This window comes from Haemorhous mexicanus, chromosome 13 (assembly GCF_027477595.1).
Source record: "Haemorhous mexicanus isolate bHaeMex1 chromosome 13, bHaeMex1.pri, whole genome shotgun sequence".
In the NCBI taxonomy this organism is placed as follows: Eukaryota; Metazoa; Chordata; class Aves; order Passeriformes; family Fringillidae; genus Haemorhous; species Haemorhous mexicanus.
Genome location: NC_082353.1, coordinates 14,875,214 through 14,899,617, shown reverse-complemented (window position 1 = coordinate 14,899,617; position 24,404 = coordinate 14,875,214). Strand labels below are relative to the sequence as shown.

Here is a 24,404-nt window from a genome sequence, read left to right as displayed (position 1 = left end):
AAGCCTCATCTTGGTGATCTGGTGTTGTCCAGTCTTTAACAAAACTAATCCATCCTCTCTCCCTTCCTACAGCCCCGTTGCGCAATCGGAAAGACACCAAGGGCACAAGAGAAGTAAAATGAAGAAAACAATTTTTAAAAAATTCACCACCAAACAAACCTGGGTCTGTGTGCACCATCCCACCCGCCAGCCCAGGATTCTATTTTAGACAGGGGATGAAGAAGCCACAATGTTGGGGTGGGGGCGAGCCCCGCTGTTTACGTCTGCCCGCGCTGGCACGGGCTGGGAGCAGAAGGCAGCTCATTCAGCAGAGCTCCTGGCCACTGCTGCTTCAATAGGTGCTTTGTCCAGCACAGGAGGTTCAGGAAGGGCACCGTTTCCAATCCGGGATGCAAACAGGCCTGAGAGAAGATGTGTGTGTGTGTGTGTATGGGGTTGGCTCTTTAAATATGGGGTGAGTTTTCCACCTGCACCCACAAGGCTGATATTCACACTGGAATAAAGGGGCACAGGTGCTGTGTTTGGTGGGGAGGTTCCTCTGTGTCCTTTTTACCCCTAGATGTTGACTCATTTCTTTTCAGTCCATTTCCATGCTTTCAGGATAAAATTTTAGTAGACAAAGCCTCTCCTGGGAGGTTTTAGGCCTCTCCTAATTTTTATCTTGAGGTGCGCCAGCCTTGTCCCTTTTCATCCCTCCAGTGGGACTCCAAAGTAAAGCTATACAATGATCCACCTCATTGTGACTAAAGCAATGACATGGACAATTCTATATTACACCATGCTTTCCCCATCATGGGATTTTGGCTTGGAGAAATGCAGAACCCAAATTTGAGGTGGTAGCTTCAGCTCTACAGAGCATCACTTCCCATAAAAAACAGCTTAGCAGGGCAGCAAACACACTCTTGAGCTGCTGCAGCAGATAAGGGCTTTGCTGGCTTTGAAAGAGGGAAGAGGGCTGGGAATGGAGATGTTCTGGCCCTAAGACTGCCTTCACCCATACCCTTGAGCAAGGCACTTTGGTTCTGTGTGCCTTCAGCGTGGTGTTAGAGCTTCAGCAGCACCGCAGGGCAGGGAGAGCTCAAACATCGATTGCTGAAGGAAATTGTGGCAGCTGATCAAGAAGTGTCTGTTGCAATGTCAGACAACTGACTGCAAAAGCATGAACAATACTTTTCGGACATGAGTCCAATCTAAATCTTCAGAACCTGAAGCGTGTTCATAGACTGAAATCGTGCACAGACTGAAATTGTGCACCCCACTCTACCTGTACACAGAGCAGCTGGGATCCCACAGCCCCTTCTTGTGTCCCCGGTGGTTTTTTAAAAATGCCAAATTATCTTTTAATAGAACACAATAATTCCAGAAATTGTAAGCGTTTTTGGGACACAATATCTTCCTTTTCATTCTGAGAGTATGACAAGCTGAGGGCTGTGAGATGACTGCTCTGGTAGTTGTAGGAAAGGAGCAACAGTTCACAACCATGAGCGGTTTGATTAGCACAATTTTTAAAAGCAGTTTGAAAGGTTAATTCTTTATTCTACTATTATTCTCTTTATTTTTTTCTTTCCCTCTCCCTCTTGACTGAAAACCTACCCTAGCCCACTTTTGATTGTTTTTGAAAAACTGCGACTATCACCTTAATTGACACAACCTTTTTCTGTCTGGTGTTTTTCCCTTTTCTGGCCATTTTCATTCAGTGGCTGCTTCCACTATATAAATTCTGGATATTCAATAGTTTTCACAGAAAAGCTATTATCTACTTTTACTTGGCCACAGGGTTTGTTCTCTGTTCAAATATTCATGCTCCCTGAAGGCTAAACTTGACTGGGAATAGACATAAGCCTCCTTTTAACTTTATAATGACATGTAAAAATCTTACCTAACTGCAAGCACTTTTGCAATGTGTTACCTGTATTTCAAAAAGCCATGAACTGTTGCTTTCCTTCTTTAAACAAAATACAAAAGTCATCTATGTGACTTTTTTTTGACCTGGCCTCTCCTCAGCTTAAAGAACAAACAAACACAAGAGCAGTTTATGAATCACAATTTCTCTGAACATATTTAGCTGTTTTTCCAATCCTTCCTGATGCAGACAAAAAACTGGGACAGCCAGCAGGTACTGAGCAGTTTCTATCCCTTTCCTGAAGCTGCTAAGAAACCACTATGTGTGAAGCATCACATTTTCCTAACTGGTCAGCTCTGAAGTGGAATTTTCTCTGTTCCCTGGCTTAAGCTCACCAAAGGTTCAAATGAGGTTTTCTTTGCCAAACCACGGCAGCAGCAGAGGGTACAGAGGGCTCAGTTATTCCACAGCAAAACAACTAAACATGTACATTTCCCAAAAGATCTTTATGTTACGGGGAGAAAGGGCTGTGGTCAGGCATGAGATGTTTCGGAGTGTCTCACGTACGTGAGTCTGAGCAAAATCAGCCAGGTCACATTTTATAGATCCTGTCTATGTGTCTTTTATACCCAGCTGGAAATACCGAGTCCTGCCTGGAGCATGAGCTGTCATGCCCCATCTGCAGTGTGTTTTGCCTGTCTCCCTTCATTGCCATAGCTACACTGTGCTGTCCCTGAGGAAACACCCCAGCTAGTGCAGGGGGGAGGCAGGTGATGATCCAGCACAGCCCCGGCTGTCCCAGCCCACCCAGCACCTGCAGGTGATGGCAGCCCTTGGATGGATCCAATGCCCTTTGAGTAGGGCCCTGGTTTATCTCAGCAGATGAAGAATTAAATTTGATATGAGCAGACAGCATTTGTACAGACTGACAGGTTTGTGAGGTGAGGGAAGCAAGCACAAATACAGGCTGGGTAGAGAACAGATTGAGAGTTTACTCTCACTGAGCAGCAGGACTTGGTGTTGGGGGATAAGGAGCTCAGAATGACCCAGCAATGTGCACTTGCAGCCCAGAAAACCAAACATGTCCTGGGCTGCACAAAAGCAGTGTTTCAGGTGGCAAAGACACTGTCCTTTCCAGTGTCCTCTCCAAAGCCTTCCCTCACTGCCCTTTGCACATTTAACACATGGGCACCTGGAAAGTTCTGAAATTGGCATCTAGTGCTGCACTGCTGGGGGAAAAAGGCCTGGGGGGATGATCCAAACGGAAATTCACAACCAGAATTTGGTATTGAATCTCTGAGATGGAATAAGGTACTTGCAGGAAGAAGTGAGGCTCCATGCTCTGTGGTCTGGGAGCATTACCTGTCAGGGTGATGGATGCAGGGCTGGTGGTTATGAGCCTCAGGTTAAAAAGTGAGGCAGTCAAGGAAGCAAGTTTTGAAGTGAGGCATGGGACCAAAATCATTTATGGAGAGGAGAGAAACTATTATATCACAAATCAGACAGAAAAGCAGGATCTTGGGAAAAGAGTGGGAAGTACAGATATTAAAGATCATATTAAAAGAGAAATGGAAGGAGAGATACTGAGGGCAGCCATGTGGTTTTGGTGCACAGGGGGACCTGCCTGTGCTCAGTTTCAGACTTTACCTTTACTTTAGACTGGTGGTGCTCTCTTCCATGTTAGAAACAACACATTTTTCAAACAAAAGTGCTTTTCTCAACTGGGAACACCTCAGCTGTTTCCCACCTGCTCCCAGCTGTCATCTGGCCCCTGCACAAGCCAAGGGGTAGGTCTGCAGTCACAGACCCATTTCCTCCTCTCCAGTCACAGCTTTTTATTCGTCTCAAAGGTACCAGCAGCCCCACAGAATTAAAAAAAGAAAAAGAAAACGCATTACAGTTCTCTCAGCACTTTCTCACAACTTCACTGCTGCCAAGGATTCAGTTATGAAATCCTCCTCAGTTTTGGGGTAGTCTCTTCAGGCTCCACCATTACTGGGTTGTGTACGGGCTCTCCATTTCTCTCCAGTTCACCCCAAATAACCTTTAAGCAAACGTATTCCCAAATGCCTCCTTTCTCTGCCTTTGTATCACTTATCAGTTACTGATGCTCCAGGTGATTCCCTTTTCCAGGAGCATCCCTTCCTTCCCTCCATCATCTGCCTCCCTACCTCAGCAGCAATTGGGGCCATGCAGAAGTTCCCTGAACTGTCCTGTTTGCTGCTGGTTTTGGGCTTCCCAGTGGACCAGCTCCTTTCTGTTCAGACTGCAGTGATATTGACTGCTCTGCAGACACACATCCTTTGCTCAGGTTCCTTAATTAGCTTCATCTTATTTTAGTTTGCATAAACCACGTTCTCTTTTTATTACACAAACTATTTCTTCTCTCTCAACCACTTGTGGTGCCCCAGCCAGTTTGCTTCCAAACCAGAGGGCTAAATTTAATCCCCCACTCCCCATTTGGCTTTCTCCATTTACAGTATTTTTTTCAGTAATGTTTTTTTTCCCCTTTCTTTTCTTTTCTGGGTTGGGTGTTTGGTTTGGGTTTTTTTTTTTTTTCCCTCCTTCTTTCCAAGAGGCTGGGCTTCCTTTTTGGTCCATAAGCCCTCCTATTTCCCCCTGCCCCCTGGATGCCTGCCTACCTTTACTCTAAAATCCAGAGGAGGATCCAATACACTTAGAGTGCCAGCTCTTCAAGAGGTATCTAAGGAGGCTGACAGGAGTTTGATGGTCTCTTTTGCAGCCAGTGGCAGCTAATGTGGTCTGAAACCCTCTCTCTCTTTTTTGCCATTCACACAGAGTACTTACTCTTCAAGCTTGCTGCTGCTGCCACTGCCTGAAAGGACCTGAAATACAACATAGGGAATTTTGATTTCTTCTGGGGAGCCGGGGAAGGAAAAAAAAAAACCAAAAAACCTAAAACGCAGGAAAACTCATCTGGAGATTGTGAAGAAGACATACAGTAACAGCAAGAAGTGGCAAGCTCTTTACTTCTTGAACACCGACAAAGACCTCATTTCTCTGCCAGGTGTATGGGACTTAGATTCTGGAAGCACTGCACTGAACTGTTAAAGGTAACGTATCACACTTTCCTCCCTTCTCTCTCCTTGGTGTCTTTTCCTTAACTTTCCTAAGCGCTCTACAGAAGTAGGCTCTCAGTGGATTGGTTGTTTCCCTGCTGAGCAACCAGCAGAGAAATGTGAGATAAGTTGTAAAATTGATTGAGCCGGAGCTTCTCCCTCCTGCAAGCTGTGAAGGGGAGCCCGTGCAGGGCTTCAGCAGCACCCCACACCTTATGGGGTGCCGACCCCCAGCCAGGGGCAACAGCTGTGTGCCAAGCTTGTTGGCTGGCTCGGGGAAGGGAGGGGAAGCAAGGATGGATTCAGAGATGCTACACTCAGAACCATGAGGTGGGAGAGCAGAGACAGGGTTATCCCTGTCTTCCCTCCGAGCCATCAGTGGTTGTGGTGGATTTCAGCTGCTGCTGGAGCTCAGGTGATGTGTCTGCTCCTGTCCCCAAGCTCTGGGGACAGAGGCTGCTGTCCTGCTGATTTGTGGAGAGTGTCCCAACCAGCACTGGGGTTTCCTGTGGTCTTGGCTTTGCTCGGTGTCATTGCTCTGCCACAGGGCAGGCAAAGGGTGAGCCCTGAGCTGGAGGGGTGCTGGAGGGGCTGACAAATTCAGAAAGAGAATGAAAAGAAGCAGGGTGCTCGAGGGTTTGACAGCTCTCCCGTTACGTGAGGATGTCAGGGCTGGCGGCTGGCAGAGCCCCCTGGGCTGTTTCCAGTGAGCTGCTCCGGGTGTTCCTCAGTACCTGCCCGTTTTCCAAAGCCATTCACACATGAAGTATATTTTTAGCAATAATTTTCAGGGAACTGAGCTCTTCTCCAGAAGAAGAGCGAGCAAAAAAAAAAAAGTTTTATTTGTCAGAATTTCAATCAGAAATTACTTCTTTCCCTGCGTTTGCTACTCTTTAAGACTTCTCATTTACATCTTGTGCTCAGTAGAGCTCTGCACACAGAATAAAAAGTGCATTTTAACCTTTCCCTTTTGAGTTGTTCGGCTAAAAAGACGTCAGTTTGTTAAGCTTTCCTTGGTTTCTAAAATAGCTTTGCCAGATGTGGAAAGGGGGAAACATCCCACAATGAAATAGTTGGGAGAGAGGAATTTCTTAGCATTCCTCACGACTTTAGTTTCCATCTGTAAGCTCCCGGTAAAGGATGTTGCCTGAGCAGAGGGGCCAGTGGTTTGGGGACAGAAATTTGTGGGGTTTCAAATCTTGCAAAGGCACTATTGGAAGCTGAACTATTCCTTTCTTTGCTTTGGTTGTTTGATGTTATATTTTCCTGCTGGCTTGGAGAGACTGTATCTACCCTGACAGGTCAAAGGGGATGTTGCCCCTTTCTGAGATGTTTCAAGTTGCTGTCAGAGTGGAGAAGGGGAGGCATCACCTTCCACCATCACTGGCTGGGACAGAGGCTGAGCTCTTTCTGCAGCCTGGGAAGTCTTTGGAGGGGCGCTCCATCTGTTCCACTTGAGCTGCTGTTTAATGTTTCATATAATCACCTCCGTGTACAGTAGCCAGGTTTGACAGCAGCACAAGGCCTGGAGGATGGATGGGCAAAGAGAGCAGACAGGATAGGAAATTGAAGGTGTGAAAGAGGTAGAGGGGAAAACTTACTAAGGAAAAGAGGGCACTAAACAAAATACAGCAGACTTAGATTCCATCAGAGCAAACTGCAGCTCATCACTGTAAAACACTCCCAATAAGTGAGGAACATTAAGGGGTTTAAAGGAAAAGAGAATGGATGGTATCACTTTAAAGACAGAAATAAATGAATGTACATGGAAAGAAAGGTTAGATCATTGTTAAGTGCTCTGGTCTCACCCAGGAATGCACATAATGATTAGGAGCTCCAGAACTCCATAATCCACTCCGTTTCTAGTCTTTACTTTCCTCTTCCCTCTCCGGGGCAGATCCTCTGCAAGTTGCACGGACCCGGTGACTTCACTGCCTTCCCATGCTGACTGACACCCGGCGGCAACGTGGGCTGGTGGAGGGCCAGCTGGTCCCATTTTAAAAATCAACAGGACCTTTCTTAGCTGCCTGAGGCATCTTTTCCACCACCACCCTCCTCCATCTCCTTGCTTCCCCCTTTCTCTTGCCAGTGGTGGCTCAGCCGCTCTACCACAAGACATCCTAACCCAAGTTGCTCTCCTCTGCCTCCTCCTCCTCCTTTCCCCCCCTTCCCGAGCCCTCTGCAGCCTCCACGTGTGGAACAAGCCGGGCTGTGTGTGCCGCTCTCAGGCAGCTTCCCAGCATCCCTAACAAAAGCCGTGTTCATAGCGGCTCTGGACCACATAGGGAGCCAGCGCACGACGGCTGCCGAGCAGCCCAGAGCAGCCGGGGCTGTTTAAAGAGTGGAGGAGAGAGGGACGGTAAAGAGAGGGAGCTGTTATATATTTAAAAAAAAAAAAAAAAAAATTACTTGAGCCCAGTGCAACAACGGAAACCTTACAGTTTACTTTTAAGAACTCAGAGCTTCCTTGTGAGCAGGCAGAACAGCCCAGCCTGTGTGTGCGGGGCAGGTCTGCGGGCTCTGCTGTGTGCACAAGGGCGGTGTGTGAGCTGCCTCCCTCCCCTCCCTCTCAATGGGCTCACAGTATAAATCTAAAGAAGCTTTTTGTTGGCCTGATGAATAGGCAGGGGGTTTTGTCGCGCTACTCGCGCAGTCTTTTTTGAGACGCTTCACGCCGAGATTTTTTTCCCTTCCATGTGCTTTTCACTGGACATTCCTTTTTTAAGAAAAATTTCCACGTCTCCCTTGCATAACATCTCCCCCTCGCCGATGATTGATCCGTACAGAGCGGAGGGCAGAGGGGTGGGGGAAGGATGAGAAGCACCAGAACCACTCCTCTGGGGCACCCCAAGGCCCTCCGTGTGCTTTAGCTGTTGAAATGCCCTGAGGTGTTAAGTAGCAGCCCCATGCAGCACCCTGCTCCCACTTCCTTCCCCTGCTTTACAAGCCCCACTACTGTGCCATCAGCTGTAGTGATCCAACGCTCCCAAAGGCTCCAGCACATGGATGGAGGCAGCTGGAGCTGTGTCATTGCTGCTGTGACCAAGCAAGGATAAGGGAGATGGAGCGTGTTGGTCACACAGTAATGTCCAGAGACCACCAGGACCCCATTCCTGCTGTACACACTGCATGGAAGTGGCCTGGAAGCTGGCTTTGCCTGTGGGTTTCCATAGTTCTGGCAGTTCCTGAGGCTGGCTGAGGGGGAAACTTGCTGCGCTAGGGAGCTGGGCAGGAGGAGAGCTACAGAAAGAGTTCTGCTGAGAGAAGGGAGCAAGAGATGAAAGCAGTGTAATTAAAGACCTCTGACAAGCATAATCCTCTGGGTTTTCACCTTTGTAGTTGCTCTTTATGTTAACCAAGGCTTTATGCAACTAATGGCTTTTCCATAGAATACACTTTATGGATCAAGCCAGAGGATATCTGGGGCAGTTAAGCAGAGAAAATTTTGGACAAGACCCAAAATTAACTCAGGTGAATGAATAGTCCTACCTCACTGCTCAGTTCCTGTGTCCTGATTGCATGGGGGCTTCTGATGGAAAGGAGCAGTGATTGCTGTGAAGAACTTGGCTTAGGTGATGTCCCATGAGAGTCAGGTCTGGCAGCTTGATCCCAGTGCTTGCTCTGATATTAGTGAGGCACCACATGACCCTTGAACACCTGGATAGTCCTGGTTGCCACCAGGTTACCAGGGAGCCACCTGGGAGCCAGGGATCTCCTGAGACACCTTGGTGTGGGGGAGATGAACCCAGCCTGCCTCTGTGCCCAGCACTGGGCAGGGCAGGGCCTGGAGGAAAGGGACTCGCTTCAACAGAGCCCACATCAAGTGGCAAGAGACAAAAAGGCAAGAGAAGCCACCTCATGACATGGGGATGAAGTGATCAGGACAGGAAATCTCTTCTGGCAGGGTAGTGCTCATGGGTTAGGCCCAAGAGGAGTAAAATTGTCTATTAAGCCATGCCAAATAAACCTAGTGTACATTAGTGGGAGAATATGGAATGTAAATACTCATGCTTCAAGGCAGAAGGGAACCACTAAATGCCTCGTGTTCAAAGAAACTTCCTCCTCAGCAATTTACTCCCTATTTTTCGATCATGAGAACTTCACTCTGAAGCTGGTAAAATAGGTCTTGTCTAAGACAGGATGCTGATCTGAGCACACACCATTGGTTTCATCTGGTCTGGCAATTTCCATGTGCCTTTGGATTCTCCAGTACCCTTGGTTAGCAGTGGGCAGAAGACTTGAACACTCTATTGTTTGTTTATTTAGTAGTGTAGACAACCACTGAAAGATAAAAGGAATAATTTCTCATGTCTGTAGGACATACAGATTTGACTTAATAGGAATAATTTGACAGGACACAAAAATCTGTAGGGGAAACTAAAAGGAAATAACCAAGGAACATGTCCTGCCTGAGGTTAGATCACAGACTGGAAGAGAAAGGTGTGTGGAAAAAAAATGCAAAGGCCAGCAGCTGATAAACAGATGAAAATGTTGCTGATCCCTTCCAGCTGAAGCTCCCATCCATCATTTGCACCTCTGCTGAGAGAGGAGTGCTGGTGATTGAATAACCTGTAATCCACAGCAAAACCTGCTGGGACCCTGCACAGGGTCAGGGATAAACACCCCTGGAAATCCCCAGGCACCACAGGCTTTGCACAGGGCAGGGCAGATTCAGTAGTTTTGCTGGCCTAAGTCTGCTGAGTGCAGAAGATTATTCCAGCTTAGCAGTGCTGTGGTAGAGCAGCTGAAGATCTCAGTATAATTAACATTACATCATCTATACCACAGTTTCAAGGTTGAAATAGTTATGCAGGTTACATATTGGAAATTACAGAATGGCTTTCATATAAATGATTAACTGTCACTGTTACTTACCCCAAAAAAATAGTTTCTCTGGTGTTTGGTGTATAAATAATACCCTGTACCTCTGTAGTGCTCAGCTTCAAAGTAATACTTCAGTGCTCTACCACAACAAACACCCTCCCAATCTGTAATAACTGGTCTGCAAATTATGTCTTTTCCTCTGTTGTAAATTATACCATGCAGTTACTGCCACTGCTGCTATTGCATTTGGTCTGGTTAGTAAATAATACACTTTCCCTACCATTGTATCCTGGGTTTAAATAATAACCTGTCCTCATACAGTAGTTGGCATGTAAGTATCACCCTCATCCTGCCTGGCACTTTGGAGTGCCCAGAACATCCTGCTGGTGCAGAACAAATTGTAGCTTTCCTGTCCATAGTATTTGCCCTCTAAATATTGCTCTGCTGTTTTGTATAGCACTTATTGTATAAATAATACCCTGCTGCCTCCTAGTAATTGATGTGTAAGTGATCCCATCAGGCTGCAGGGTTATTACTCTGCTAATGTTGCCTACTACACCAGCCCTGTGGAGAGAGGGGCATTGGGCTCCCTGCTTAGCCCTTCACCACTGACACTTGGGCCTTTTCTCAAGAAGCAGGGTGGTCAGTGGCCACAGAGCTAAGGCTACCCTGCAACCATCACTGTGTGTCAGCAGGAAAAGGGATCACCCCTTTGCTGAGCCAGCCAGCCTGTGGGAATGTGACCCTTCCTTGTGTCTTTCATAACCAGGAGCCACTTTTCCAGAGTCAGGACAAAATCCTTGTGCCTTCAGAATTCCCAGATTCCCTGCAGTTTGTCTCCTGGAAAAAAAACCCTTGATGCTGCTTACAGCAGAGGTCACCTGCTAGTCCTGTTGTGTGGCTTCCTGCCTGTCCCAGGAGACATGAAAGAATTCTGCATCACCAATAATGTTGAGAGGACAGAAGGGTCTTCATTGCTCAGCTCAGAATCTGTCTAGCATTTTGAAATGCTCCAGACCAACCCCAGCATGCCCTTGATCCCCTCTGCAGTGCTGTACCCATTTCATCTGCAAAATCATTCCCATATCTGCGCAGAGATATGGGAATGATATGGGAATATGATATGATATGATATGGGAATGCACCTTCCTTTGTACCCACCAGCACATGAATGTGTTTTGGACCATTCTTTTGCCATATCCAGGCAGGAACGTGGGTTACATCAAGAACTCAGAGACAACCAAGATCTTCATTTCAGGTCACCTTCAATACTGGCGCATAAAACACACCTGAAATATCTCGCCCAGGCACCATCACCCCTCTGAGAAATATGGCTTCAAGTTCAGTCTGGTCTCTGAAGCCTTCCTGAGAAATAAGTCCTCAAGTGAGCTGGCCTCTGCTGAATATCACACTGTCCTTTTTCAGCTTTTAAATCCACACAGGATACCTCACTTCTGGTCTTGTTTTGGTTATTTGCCTACAATTGCCCTTGGCCTCCTACTTGGATAAGCAGATTGAACAGACATAAACACATGTACTTTGTGAATGTTATGCTCGTTCTTTCCTAGATGCTAAGGTTCTCCACTCCTCCTGCATATTCCATGACATCTCATCTGTCCAGGTGTTCCTGGAGAAAGGGTGTTTTAGCAACTTCAGTATCACAGTCTAGCAGAAAAGACAAGAAGGCTGGGGTTTTTTTATGCTTGGAATGGAAATTTTCTCACACTGCAGTCTCAGTTTAACACTCAAGCTTTCCTCATTTCTCCATTGTGTGTATTGGCAAAAGTGAAGATAAATACATTGGCTGGCACCTTCTCTTCAACCCTGGCACAGCTCATTTCCAGTTTCTTCTATTCTCCAACTGGATTGCTTTCTGTTCTCTAACGTCAAGTGCAACTGACTGTTTTTCTGTAAATCTGCATGCAGTACCTCACCCATCAGAGATGCCTCTCTCTTCTGTGCTGTTGGGTATAATTAAACAATAATATTACTAAACTGGTTGGGCACGAGGGTCATTAGATGCTCTGATAGCTGATTGGATTTATGTCCCTTATAAAATCAGTCCTTTCCCAGAAGTTGCTTTAGGGATTCAAAGCCAGTTTTACAGCAGAGTACCCAAAGACAGAGAGAAGCAATTCTGCAAATTCCATTATGTGCCTTGCTCATCCATTTGCATCTCTAAATTCTGAAATACCATGCATAATTGGGCAGACCATCAGAGTTTTACTACACAGTTTTGACATTCCCAGAAATCTCACAGCATCTCATAGAGCACCATACCCTTTGCTAATGCATCAAAACTTGTACTCAAGATCTTTGAAAGCACCATATAGAAGCAATCTGTTAAATTTGTTAATGGCCAGTGGGTCTGGTGTCTCCTGCTTTCCAAAATACTTGCTTTTAGTTTTTGCAACCTCCTTATGGTAGGAATGAGATTCACTGAGTTGTGCAGAGAGGAAGCACAGGGCTCACAGCCTGAGGGGAGAGGATGTCCAGCATGGATTTTGTACATTCCCAATGCCCACAGGAGGTTCAGGGGACTCCAGATATTGGCTGGAGTCTGTATGGACCAAACTTAAGGGGCCAAAATGAATCTTACTGTAGGCCCTCACCTTCCCATTATACTTTCATTAAAAATCATTAACTGAAAGCATGACTCATTCAACCGTGCTTGCAGGAATGCTGATCCTAAATGTTAGAGAAAATATTTTTGGTTTGAACATTTAGCTGTCAGCTATTTTCCTGAGCATCTCTCCTATTGTGTGGTTTATTTCAGGGTGCATCAATGTCCACTAATTCTGTGAATGCTCTTCAGCTGCAGCTATGGAATTTCCATGCTCAGCAGGCTCCTGTGTGACAGTGCCTAAACGTTATATGTATGATTTAATCCAATTCTCACACTGTGTGTAAAAGCCACAGAGCATTTTCCTTGCTATATTGTCTTAAGGAATCAATTCTCCTTCTGTCTGAAAGCAGTGTTCTCTGTGCCAGCTTTTGGGGATTTAGACATCCTTTTGAGGGCTCTCCCTGCTGTCTTTTCAGGACTTGCAAGCAGTTACTTGTCTAGACTAGGTTTTAATAGAAGAATTTGGGATTAATGTTCCCAGCCTCAGAGGTAAATGGCACCTTTACTACTGATTCCATTGGTAACTGGATCTAGCCACAAGAACATTTACCTGCCTGTCTTATTGGAAGAATGACAAGACAGGTTAAAATAAATCATGATTATTACTTGCCTTTGAATTGGTCTTTTACACCAATAGTACAAAACAAATTTCCTTTCATACAGTTTCCCTTAGTATTGTTGCATATTTGGGTTTAAATACCAGCATAATGTGCTCCAGGGTCCATTTTAAAGCCTACATCTCCTCCATCAATGCTGGACCATATGTGCATATTTTAAACACTTTGCTAGGCAGTTATTCTGCCTACAAGGGGATCTGTGTTGGTGCCTTTCTGTGCCTCAAAATGTGGGCACTGTTGGTTTTAAGGTGTTCCACAAATCTCTGGAAAAACATTTTCTGTTGCCCTTACAGAACACTTCAGCAAACACTGGACAACATTTTGGAGTTCTTCCTCAGCCACATCTCATACATAGGAATTTATTTATTTACCTCTCAGAAAACTAGTTTTTCCCATCTAATGGCTGTTTGGGTTTTCTCCATACCTCACTTTCTCTTTTTGAAGGTATGACATACAGACTTTGCTTAGCAAACTGCAAATTTGGGCTTAGCAGCAGCAGCAGCTCTCCAAATGTCTGTGGCTTGTGTTAAGGGTTCATTTCTTTCCCTTCACAGTCTACACCTTACAGAATAATTTTATATTTCATGTTAGAGCCTTGCTTTTATTCAAGATTCCCGTGGTCTCCCCAAATTCACTTTTGGGCTGTCTATTCTTGGCCAGCAGCACCTTTCTAGGTTCCAAGATCTCTAAGGCAGAGCCTGTCATCTGCCTGTGCTGGGGTTATTCAGGGGAGCCCAGAGATGTGAGCTGGAATGAAAAGATTATTGATATTCATTCACTGACCCTAGACTGAAACCCATTTTGGAGAGGGTAATTGTCTTCCTCATGCTCTCTCTTTCAATGTCACATCCACACAGTTTTCTACCAAATTATACCATACCTAAACCCATTTATAAGATTTATAAGATTAAAGGATGTCTATATACAAAATGTACATTCAGGTCACAGAGTTTGGCTGTATTTCCAGTGCAGTGTGCCTGTTCTTTAGGGTAGTTTCACCATGTGTTTGAAGGGAACAGACCTTTTAGCATGGGCAGAGTTTCAAGAAGACACTAAGATCTCCTTTGGAAAAAAAAGGAAAAGACTGTGGTTGAGTTTTGGACTTAAAATCTTATCCTTTTATTTTTGTTGCTTTTTTCAGGAAGTATTTGTTTGAAGGGTTTTCTTGGTGAAGTTTTGGCCTGAGCCAAGATGAGAATCTCAAGGCAAGGGACTGAAACTCTTCTGCCATTTATTCTCTCTCTCATGATGCAGAGTTCCATTACCTTTCCTCCTGGGTGGGTGAATACATCACCCAGAGAACAACATCCACTGCAGGGAGGACAATTTCTAAAGCATCTTTTCCATCACATCACTCCTTTCTTTCTAGCTCCCTTGCCAGTCTCATAAAATAGGACTTAAAACTTTTGAGATCTCTGATGGATGGTCCCTCTCTGTGGCAGCCCCAAAACAAGCTAGTTTGGCTGTGAACCATTTTGTCCTTATCTTCTTTCTTGTCGTGGTTTCTTCTCCTCTGTACAATTTGGCTTCCCTCTAAAGCATCACCACAGTAGAAAAACACAAGGAGAGATTTATTTTCTGCCTGGAGTCCCCGTTGGTTTCTTCCCAAGAAGAAAAGGACAGTCTGAACCAAAGGCAGGAATTACTGTTTGGACAAAGTGACCTGACAAGTGAATAGGAGCAGTGGATGAGTGTCCGTGCCCAATGGAAGCGCCCCTAGCACGGAGAGCTGAGCATCCCTCGGTGCTCCCTGCACTGTGAAATCCCCTTGGAATGGCTGGTGCAGCACAGGACAGTTGGCTGCACTCTGTTCCCCAAAAGGAACGGAGCAGCACTAAATTAAACACAGAACTTATTGACTGAGCCAGTTAAATTAAACACACACTGTGTGTCTTAGCTTAGAGTGAAACTGCACACCAGAACAGTCTCCTGGAACGGGAACAGTTTGAGCACACAAAAAAAGGAAGGAACTGTGCAGGGATGCAATGCTATGAAGATGCTCGGAGGTCTGGAGACAGGCTAAGAGAGCTGGGAGTGTTCAGCCTGGAGAAGGGAAGGCTCCAGGGAGACCTTAGAGCACCTCCCAGTGCCTAAAGGGGCTGCAAGAGAGCTGGAGAGGGACTTAGGACAGGAACATGTAGTGACAGGACAACAGGAAATGTACTCAATCTGACAGGGGGGAGTTTACATTAGATATTAAGAATAAATTATTTCCTGTGAGGGTGGTGAGACACCAGTAGAGGTTGCCCAGAAAAGCTGTGGATGCCCCATGGCTGGAAGTGTTCAAGGCCACGTTGGACAGGGCCTTGAGCAAAGTGGTCTAGTGAAAGGTGTCCCTGTCCACAGCAGAGGGGTTGGCACTGGAAGATCTTTATCATCCCATCAAACCCAAACCATTCTATCTTTCTATGACTGTCAGGTGCCATGAGATGGCAATGGCTGGGAGAGTGACTGGGGATGAATATAAAGGGAAAACATGAAAGAAGAGATTATCTGGTGAGGTTTCAGCAGGGCCTTAAGCCACCCACACTTCCAGGAAAGTCCCTGGTTTGCAGAGCCAGGCAGCAGCCTCGGGCACTGCCCCTGCTCAGCACCCATCGGCCGCTTGGCTCCATCCCTGGACAGGACCAAGAGGCAGCGCTTTGTCCATGGCCCACAAAACCTTTCACCACTGCTGAAGCTGTCAAGAGGGGGACAAAGTGGTCTGGGAGAGCTGGTTGAGGAGGAAATGAGAGGAGACAGCGAACCATTCTCCTGCTGTCATGCATGAGGCAGTTTCAGAGGGTGCAATGCCCAGCCATTGATTAAGTTTTCCTAGAACCAGAGATGGGAGTGAAAAGCTGCTTCTCTTCCTTAATCCTTCCTGTACCATTCAACCTCCTGGAGAAATACAAGCTGGCATGGATGTTTTGTGCTCAATTTAGTTGTCAGAGGTTTGCTGGCAGAGGAAATGGAGAAGTAGGAGAGTCTTGTTCAACACAGCCAAGGCAGCAAAACCCTCATTTATAGTCTGAATGTGGAGCTTGTGGTCTCTTTGTGCTGTGTGCCCTCTCCATAAGCTGGAAGGCAGAGTGAGCCCAGTACCTTCAGAACTGACAGTGATCATATAATTCCCAGACAACAGACCACTTTGGTGAAAACCCACCCCAATGCTCTGGCAAAGACCCTTCTTTTGAAACCAGAGGGTGTGAGATCCTTCAGCAGCACCAGCAAAATGCACAGTTTCATTGTGGTTGGGGGTTCACATTGCTGCCAGAAAAATTACCTGAAGTCCCAGGGCATAGAGGCTGGGAGGAAAAGCTCTTTTACTCCTAGGACTTCCTCTGCTTGCCTTGCACAAAGAGTGTGTGGGAACATTTCATGTGCATGTGCCTTTCTAAGGAGTCACAAATACTTTTAGAATCTGGGTACAGGGGAAAATTGTAATCCCTTGCTTCTCCAATGAAAATGCCAGTGATCTGCTCAGTAAGAAAAGATTGTTCTCCATCTTCTGGAGTTATGAAGGAAAAAAAATATGCCAAGAAATTGGTAGATTTCAAAAGATTATTTATGGCATATAGTAACAGTCTCTTGGAGCACTGGCACTGCATCCTGAACAGCACATGGCAGGATGGCTCCCCTCTTTCAGCCAGTAACCAGAAAACCCCAGGCCCTCTCCCATGCCATTTGCCCTTTTGTCTTCCAGGTCATCCCAAAGGGAGGATCAGTTTGAGATTCCACCTTCCCAGCAAAACTAAACTGTTCATGTCTTGAATTTATGAGACAGGAAATCCACTTGGGAGGAAAACTGGGGCTGAAACAGCCTCATTTAAGTAAATCTAAGCACAGTGTTTACACAATGTCTGGAATTAATGCAGAGAAAACTTTCAGGTGCCAACTTTGGAAAGAGAAAATGGGGAGCAAAAAGAGGCAGATACTAAGACTGTGATGAATCTGGAAGCTCTTCCTCCAAGCTGGATGAAAGGTTGCTTTTACTGCTGTTAAGCACCAGCAGCATGCTGTACTCTCTAAGTCACAGATAGGATGTGATTGCTCCTCTATCTTTCTTGGGTCCGTGAGGAGGTTTAATATCACCAGCTGTGTGCATTCCCAGCAGGGACAGCCTCACCCAAGATCATGGTGGAGTCTGATGTGTGAAGCACATCAGCAGAAAGTGTCCTTAGCCAGAGGTTGCTGCAGTTTCGTATCTTGTGAGAGGTGTCCATTCCCATTAATTAATTAATAATATTAATGCAATGGGGGTATGGGGTCACAACACGTCACCAGTGTGACACAGTGTGTAGAGAGACCCTACAGCCACACACAGGGTCCTGTGGCTCTCACCTTCAGCCCCCTGAGGTTGTTTTTCCAAGCTAGCATGATGTTTTCTGTCCTCCTGGAAAAATCATGGTGAAGTTGGCAGGAACCAGCTTTGCAGTGTCTCTTCCAGTGCCACTGAGTGCCCTGTTAGGTGAACTTCCACATGGTACTTCTTTGGAGCATCCAAGGTGATTTTGGGTAGCAGAGTATTAACAGTTGCCAGATCTGGGCAGTAACAAGCAGAGCTTGTGAAGATTTAGGTCTCCATGCCTACAGATTCTCTAATAAAAAATGGTTTCAAACTTCAGTACCTTCTGAAAGCCAACCTTCTGAAGGGCTGAGCTGGGTCAGAGCAGAAGGGCTGTCCCTGAACCCTTTAAGGTTCTGTTCCATCCCAAACCATTCCATGGTTCTTTGGAATCTTCTGCCAGCACAGAAGTGCTGCAGAGATTTGCTGTTCTGTACTCATATTCACATCTTGTTCTGCAGCCAGAGAGGGATGATTTCTCATTGTTAAGGCTACATCTTTGTACAAATGAGGTTTTAGGCTTCTCCTGAAACAAGTGAGAAGTCAAATTGTGCACTAGGGAAAATCTCCAGAGCAGCCTGTGCATCATCCACATGCTCCAGCAGAGCAATAGGACATCCTGTGTGGGACCAAGTGGATGCTGCCACTCAGATGAGCTTTACCTGTCCTACACAAGCTCCCTCTGAGGATTTTCCAGGTCCCTCAATCTTTTCTTCCACCTCCTCCATACTGGGCTTTGGCAGCTCGGATCCCTGGTGCACAGAAACAACAGCTTTTGTGATTTTCATGGGATTTATAGTGAGCCAGTGAAGTTGGATTGGAAAAGTTGTCAGTTGAAGGACTCTTATTGACTTCCTTGGATCATGGCCCAAGCTGCCATCTTCACACTTCACATCTGGGGAGAATCTGGTTTCTCTTCTTTTATGTTGTGCTGGTTTTGCTTCCCATGTCTGGGGGAGTTTCACTTTAGGCTGACAGCACCTCCAGAAAAAAAGTGTACAGGATATAAGGAGACTTTATGGAGTGCATAATCACCCACCAATTTCTAAAAATTAGATGTCTATCAGTGCTCCAGTCTCTCTTGCTAGCTGACAGAAAAGGCTGAACTCCTCTTTAAAGGTTCTCAGCTGAGACACCTATTTTATAAGGAGATTAACTGCTCTTTAAGAACTTTCAGTTCCTCCTCTTGGACTAGAGAGGATTTTGAGTGGGAGCTTCGACTGGTCTCAAAGGCTCATTGTTCCCTTGAATTCAGAGGCTCCAGTGCCTGTGTGAGTGTAGCTCTGGCTTTCCATATCAAGCAGACACTTGGAGCCATGGCAGCCCAGGGCTTGGTGCTGATCCCACACCTTGCCTGAAAGGCTCCAGCTGTCATCTGCTTACCACAGTGGGTGTTCTACAACTTCTCTGTCCTTGAAGGATAGGAAAATTACCATGGTGGGTGTTGCTAGTGGCAGACAGTTCTGGTTTTCTTGCAAGAGGGATGGTTTTGGAATGACTGGTGGCATGAGCTCCTGGTGTCCTGGAGCCTGTGTGTTTAACTTGGTACTGAAATAGTGGAGAGATAATGTAGAACCAGTGTACATCAGGGGAAGATGGGAGCAGTTCTGTGGCAGATATCAGATAAACGCTTGGGGAAACCTTTTGTGTTTTGTAGGATTTTTGTTCCAGCCCATCTGTCTGAGCTTGGATCACTAACTGAACCTAGCACGGGACTGTTTAGGTTTTGTCAAGATTTCCTCTGGAACCTTTCTCATTGAAAGCATGAGCCTACAGCCTTGAGCACTTTGGCTTTTCCTGTAGTGTGTGAGCAGTATAATCAGATAAATTATAGACTGCAACTGTTTTATTGGAAGAGAAGCCATAAAGACACTGGGAAGGGTAGAGCAAGCACCAGCTTTGGCTGTTTGTGTGGGAGGACAGAGAGGAGCTCTGGAGCTCATGTCATGGCTAAAGGCACCCTGGTACCACCACCAGGGCTGTGTCTGACCATGTCCATACCTGCAGTGCCAAGGGGTGCTTGAGGACAGGAGCCAGCTGAGGCTTGAGGTGAAACCTCACATTATCCCTCATCTTCAATAAATGTTCTCTCTTTGGTGCACCTAAAGTGCCTCAGTGCCACCAGTTTGCCATCCCCTGGTGCAATCCTGCAGGGCTGTCAGGACCACATGCCTCCATGATAAAATATCTGAGCAGTTGCTGCCATGTGTCTTTTTGATTGGGGAAAGAAAAAAATACTTTATTGTTGCAGGGATAGTTTCAGAAACTGAGCAGGCAGGAGCAGCATCCAAGCTGCTCTGCACATAAAGACCTTGCAGAATGGTTAGGAAGCCAGACAGAATGGAATATTTCTCTTATTTTCTTTACAGCTGAAAAAACATGAAAAATCACAGGAGTGCATTTATTGCCATAATTCTGTTCCAAAGTTTTGCCTTAGTTAAAAAGAAAAGAAGAAGAAGAAGAAATAAAACTGATTTTGCCTGCCTCACTCACTTCACCCACCTCCTCTTCCTTCCCCCCATTTCCTGGACCTGGCTGGGGTTTTTAACTGGAAAACCCTGATTCCAGCACAGAGGCTGAGAACACACAGAGGGACAATGAGGTGTTTGTTTGCAGAGATCACAGAGGAGCAGTCTGTAGGTTCACAGAGGAGAGGATAAACCACTGTTTGATTCCAAAACCTACAAGAGCATAGGATGTGCTCTCCTGATGCCCCTGCTGGGTGGTGGGGTCTCCTCAGACCTCATCAAACCCCTGGTCTCAAGTGCTGCTGCCTGAAAATAATAATGCTGGATGGAGATAAAGCTGGATGGAGGTGACCACATGTCCTAGAGAAACCAAGGTCCATCCCTGATGGGGAATAAACTGGGGATGGAAAACCAGTTGAAGAAAGAGAATCCAAGGCTAAATAAACAGAGCCGAGCTTAACTCTTGCTCAGGAGCCTCTTTATATCCATAATTTTAGAGGAAATATTGGTTTTGGACATGCATTTATGTCCAGGCATATCTTCCAGGTAATGAGTGACAGTTTTTTAGGTGCCAGAAGTAAAATGGAAGTGTACTAAAGGCTTTCCAAAACTGAGAAAGGAAGCTTAAAATGACACCTCTGCCCCTACCAAAAAAAAAAAAAAAAAAAAGTAAACAATTGCAACAAGGGTGATTAACATGGTCTGGAGCAAGCAAAGGCCACAGGAAAAACTGCAGATGGGACTCAATTAAAATAGGCTAGAACAGAAAATACTTTCCAGCAAGCAAACATCTTTGACTGTGCTGTGAATGGGCCATCTGGCTATTTTCCACTGTACAGTCTGACTGTGTAGGTACTTTGTTGAACCTCCACTGTAGTGACTTTTCCTTTTCTTGCTCCCTCTACATTCTTCAGCCCTTTGAAAAGCTGGGGATGTGGTTGGAAGAGCAGGGGATTAAAGCTGTCTGCACATAGGTACACACTCCCCCCACACACACTTGGATTCTCAAATAAACATATTATATGCAGCCAATTTAGGACACTGCACACAACCTGACACAGAAGCACAGTCTTGGGAGGAAAATAGAGTGGCAATAAACTTCAGTGAAAGGGACAGTTGTGCTCTGGGATGGGGAGATCCTGAGCACAGCAGCAATTCCCAACCCTGTCCTTCTCAGAAAGTCAAGGGTTCTTTCCTGAATTCTTTCTGGCCCAGGGTGGATTGGAGAGGGCCTTGTTTCTGTCTTGGGCACTGGTTAGAGCTGGTAGGATGGCTGGAATTTTTGTGGCACTTTGGTCGGATTCTTGTTGCTCCAGACTGCTCAGAACCCCACACAGGGACAGAGGCACAGCCGTGACCTTGTGTAACTCCTCCTGCCTCCTCCCCTCTTCTCACCACAAAACCTGCCTGCCCCAGCTGCTCTCTCAGAAAGTGCAAATGGAGTTTTGCAGGAGAGCAGTCTGCAGGGATGGGAGGTGTTTCTGTGGCATGAACCTGGCAGAAAGCATGGTGTGATCATTGCTGCCTGTCTGGGAGGCTCTGTGCTGCGAAAATTACCCCTCACAGTGCTCCCCACCAGAGCCTGGACAAACTTCTCTCTTCAGCTCCACCAAAGTGTGTGCAGAACAACTTCTCTTCAGGGTGACTTCTGCCAGAAGAGAAGACCCTGCAACTGAGTTGGAGTCTGCCAGCAGTGACCTAGCAGTTCCTGTGGGTGTAGGAGCTCACTTTATTCTAGTAGCCAGAATACCTCAATGACTTTCAAAGTAATCAAAGGAGGATCTATCCAGAGGCCTGTGTTATTTATGACACATAGGGTAGGGGCATGTATTCCCAGCATGTTTCCAAGGCTTCTCTCCTTAGCCATTCAGCTGCAGCTGGGACCAACCAGTAAGATCCTGAGCAGGGGATGTTCCTGCCACTGCTTAGGCTGCTCCAGAGCTGTGGCATTTGCAAGGGTCCCCAGGACGAGGTGAGACATGAGTGACTCTGACTCCATCTTCTTAGAAGGCTAATTTATGATTTTTATGTACTTATATGATCATAAAGAATGCTATGCTAAAACTATACTAAAGAGTAGAGAAAGGATACATCAGAAGGTTTACAAGAATGATCATGAAAAACTCGTGACTGACTCCTCAGAGTCTGACACAGCTGATGGTGATTGGTCATTAAGTAAAATAGTTCACATGAAACTAATCAAACATGCACCTGTTGGTAAACAATCTCCAGCCATATTCCAAAGCAGCAAAACAGGGAGAAGCAAATGAGATAATATTGGTTTTTCTCTGAGGCTTCTCATCTTCCCAGGAGAAGAAATCCTGGCAAAGGGATTTTTCAGAAAATCTGACAGTGACACCGAGCCTTTACTTATCCTTGAGCGCTGTTCCTCTGTGCCAGATTCCATCTGAGTGAGCACACACTGACACTCCCACACACTGACCTGCACCCTCCTGTGCCCTGGGCACAGCCCACCCAGCCTGAACCTACAGCTCAGTAAGAGACAGCTTCCACGCTTGAGCTACTCACCCTGCTCTGCCCCAGCAGTCAATCTGTTTAGATGCTGCTTTAGCATGACAGGAACAACCTCCCCATTTCCCTTGTCAAGGCAGAGCAGGTCTCCATCACCCATGCTATCCACATCTGCTCACACAGACCTTCCTCTTTACTCACTTGCTTCCAGAGCTGCTTCTTCAAGAAGCTGTTTACCCATTAGCCTGTGCCTGGACATCCCCCTGGAGACCCCAGGCAGCAGAGGCATTGCAGCATGGAACCACTGCTCTAACAACAGGACATTGATCAAAGGCATTCCCAGAGCACTGAATCCCAACCAGAGCTGCCTGCAGACTCAGGGCTGGATCTCCTTGGCATGCTGCAGGGGAATGAAAAATGAAGATCAACACTGCAAACAGCACCCTGAGGAGTAGGTTGGGTTTCTCGCTGGCAGGGACTCAACACTTTCGCGGAATACACCCAAAACATTGTTATTCTGATTTGTTAACCACTGCTCACAAGGAAAATCCATTTCCTCTGGGCTTCTGTGGGATAGGAGGAGGTTGGGTTTTTTCCTCCATAGCTAAACCAAACTGCAAAGATACCGCTGGTCTCAGCTGTTGTCATATGAGGCTGTTTTCCCTTGTGGAAGATCGGCATAAAGTCTGAATAAGACCAAGAGTACATGAGCTTGTCTTAGCTTTTGGGACAAAGGAAATTTCTTCTGGTTAGGGCATTCTGTTGTGTGATGCCTACCTGATGGGCAGATGAACCTGCTCTCCTCCTATCACTGCCAGTGTACACAGAAATATCAACTCAGAACCATACCTGTTTCTTGTAGCCACAAACCCTAGAAGTCTTTTCAGCAGCCAGCTCCTGCTGTATTTAAACATCTGTGTCTCCTTGATCTAGGATACTTCTATTCTTTAGAAGGTAATCCAGGCCTAAAGCTGCCTGCCTCTCTTGGCTGAGTTTATCTCATGACACTCAGAGCTATTCAGCTTACTTTGATTCTGGAAAAATGCAAGTCAGTGAAAGGTATCTCATCTAGGCAGTCTGGAGAAGTAAGAGCTTTTATTTAATGCTCAAACAGGTATTTTACTAGTGATTAGGATGGTGTCCTCTACCCAAATCCCTTTTGCCCTGCAGGATCCACCCTGACAGAGACTCCATCACTTCCTTTGGTGCCAGTTTCAGTGATCCATACCCACTGTGCAGAATGTGGGCTTTGTTTCCCATTTGATTTTACTCAACATATGTCTCCAAGCTATTAGTTCTGGTCATGAATTTCTGCTAGATTAAAGAGCCCTTTAGCACCAGCAATCTCTGCTTGAAACTATTTGTGCACAGTTGTCAACTTCTCCGTTTTTCTTTTTTTATTTGTTACAATAATTAGGTTCAAGCTTCCTGCTTTTTAGTCTTCCCCCATATAGCATTCTGTCCAGCCCTCAGATCCTTGCTGGTGGATATTTCTCCACCACCTTTTTCTGATATTTTCATGACAGCCCAGGAGTGTGAAAAGTACTCCCATTGTTCACCTCTGGTGCACAGAGAGGAATTCCTGTTTGGCTTACCCTTGGATAATAGCAGTATCTCTCCTGAGCGACTTATTTCTAGGATTCAACATCCCATTGTCAGGCATGCATTTCTTGTACAATTTTATATTTGATTCTATTAAAATACAGTCTATGTGGAAACCCATTGGATCTAATACCAACCCCTGTGGATGCCCATTAGAAATATTTCCCTCAAGGCCTCTCAGATGGATCCCATTAGGGACCCACCAGCCTGGCTTCTGCTAAGCCGTTTTAATGGATGTACTACTGGCATTACACATCTTCATAACATAGAACCCTGAAAAATTCAAACCTTATCAAAATCTAATTACATTGTATTGCAGCCATGCAGGCAGCTTTATCAAACAAGCTTAGAATCATGCCAAATAATAAAAGGCTGGAAGCACCTGTTTTATACACAAGTGCCTTAACTAAGATTACTATTACATCCATTCTTCAGTGCTTAATGAACTGAACTCTGTATCAGATTTTCCATGATTTTGCCTGGAATTTATGTCAATCAAACTAGCACGTATTTGTGAGGCTCATCATTGTGTATCTTGGCTGACT

At 45.9% G+C, this 24,404-nt stretch overlaps 1 protein-coding gene across 2 annotated transcripts in view; it reads left to right on the top strand.

The window, feature by feature from the left end:
- ACAN (aggrecan) overlaps nt 1-24,404 on the top strand; it is a 67,729-nt gene that overhangs the window by 14,341 nt on the left and 28,984 nt on the right. The window contains exon 2 of one of the 2 annotated variants that reach the window (XM_059858540.1): nt 4,645-4,917. The exons of the other annotated variant lie outside the window; for it this stretch is intronic. The gene's annotated coding sequence lies outside the window, so the exon portion shown is untranslated. The remainder of the gene's footprint in view (nt 1-4,644; nt 4,918-24,404) is intronic. 2 annotated transcript variants of the gene reach the window in all.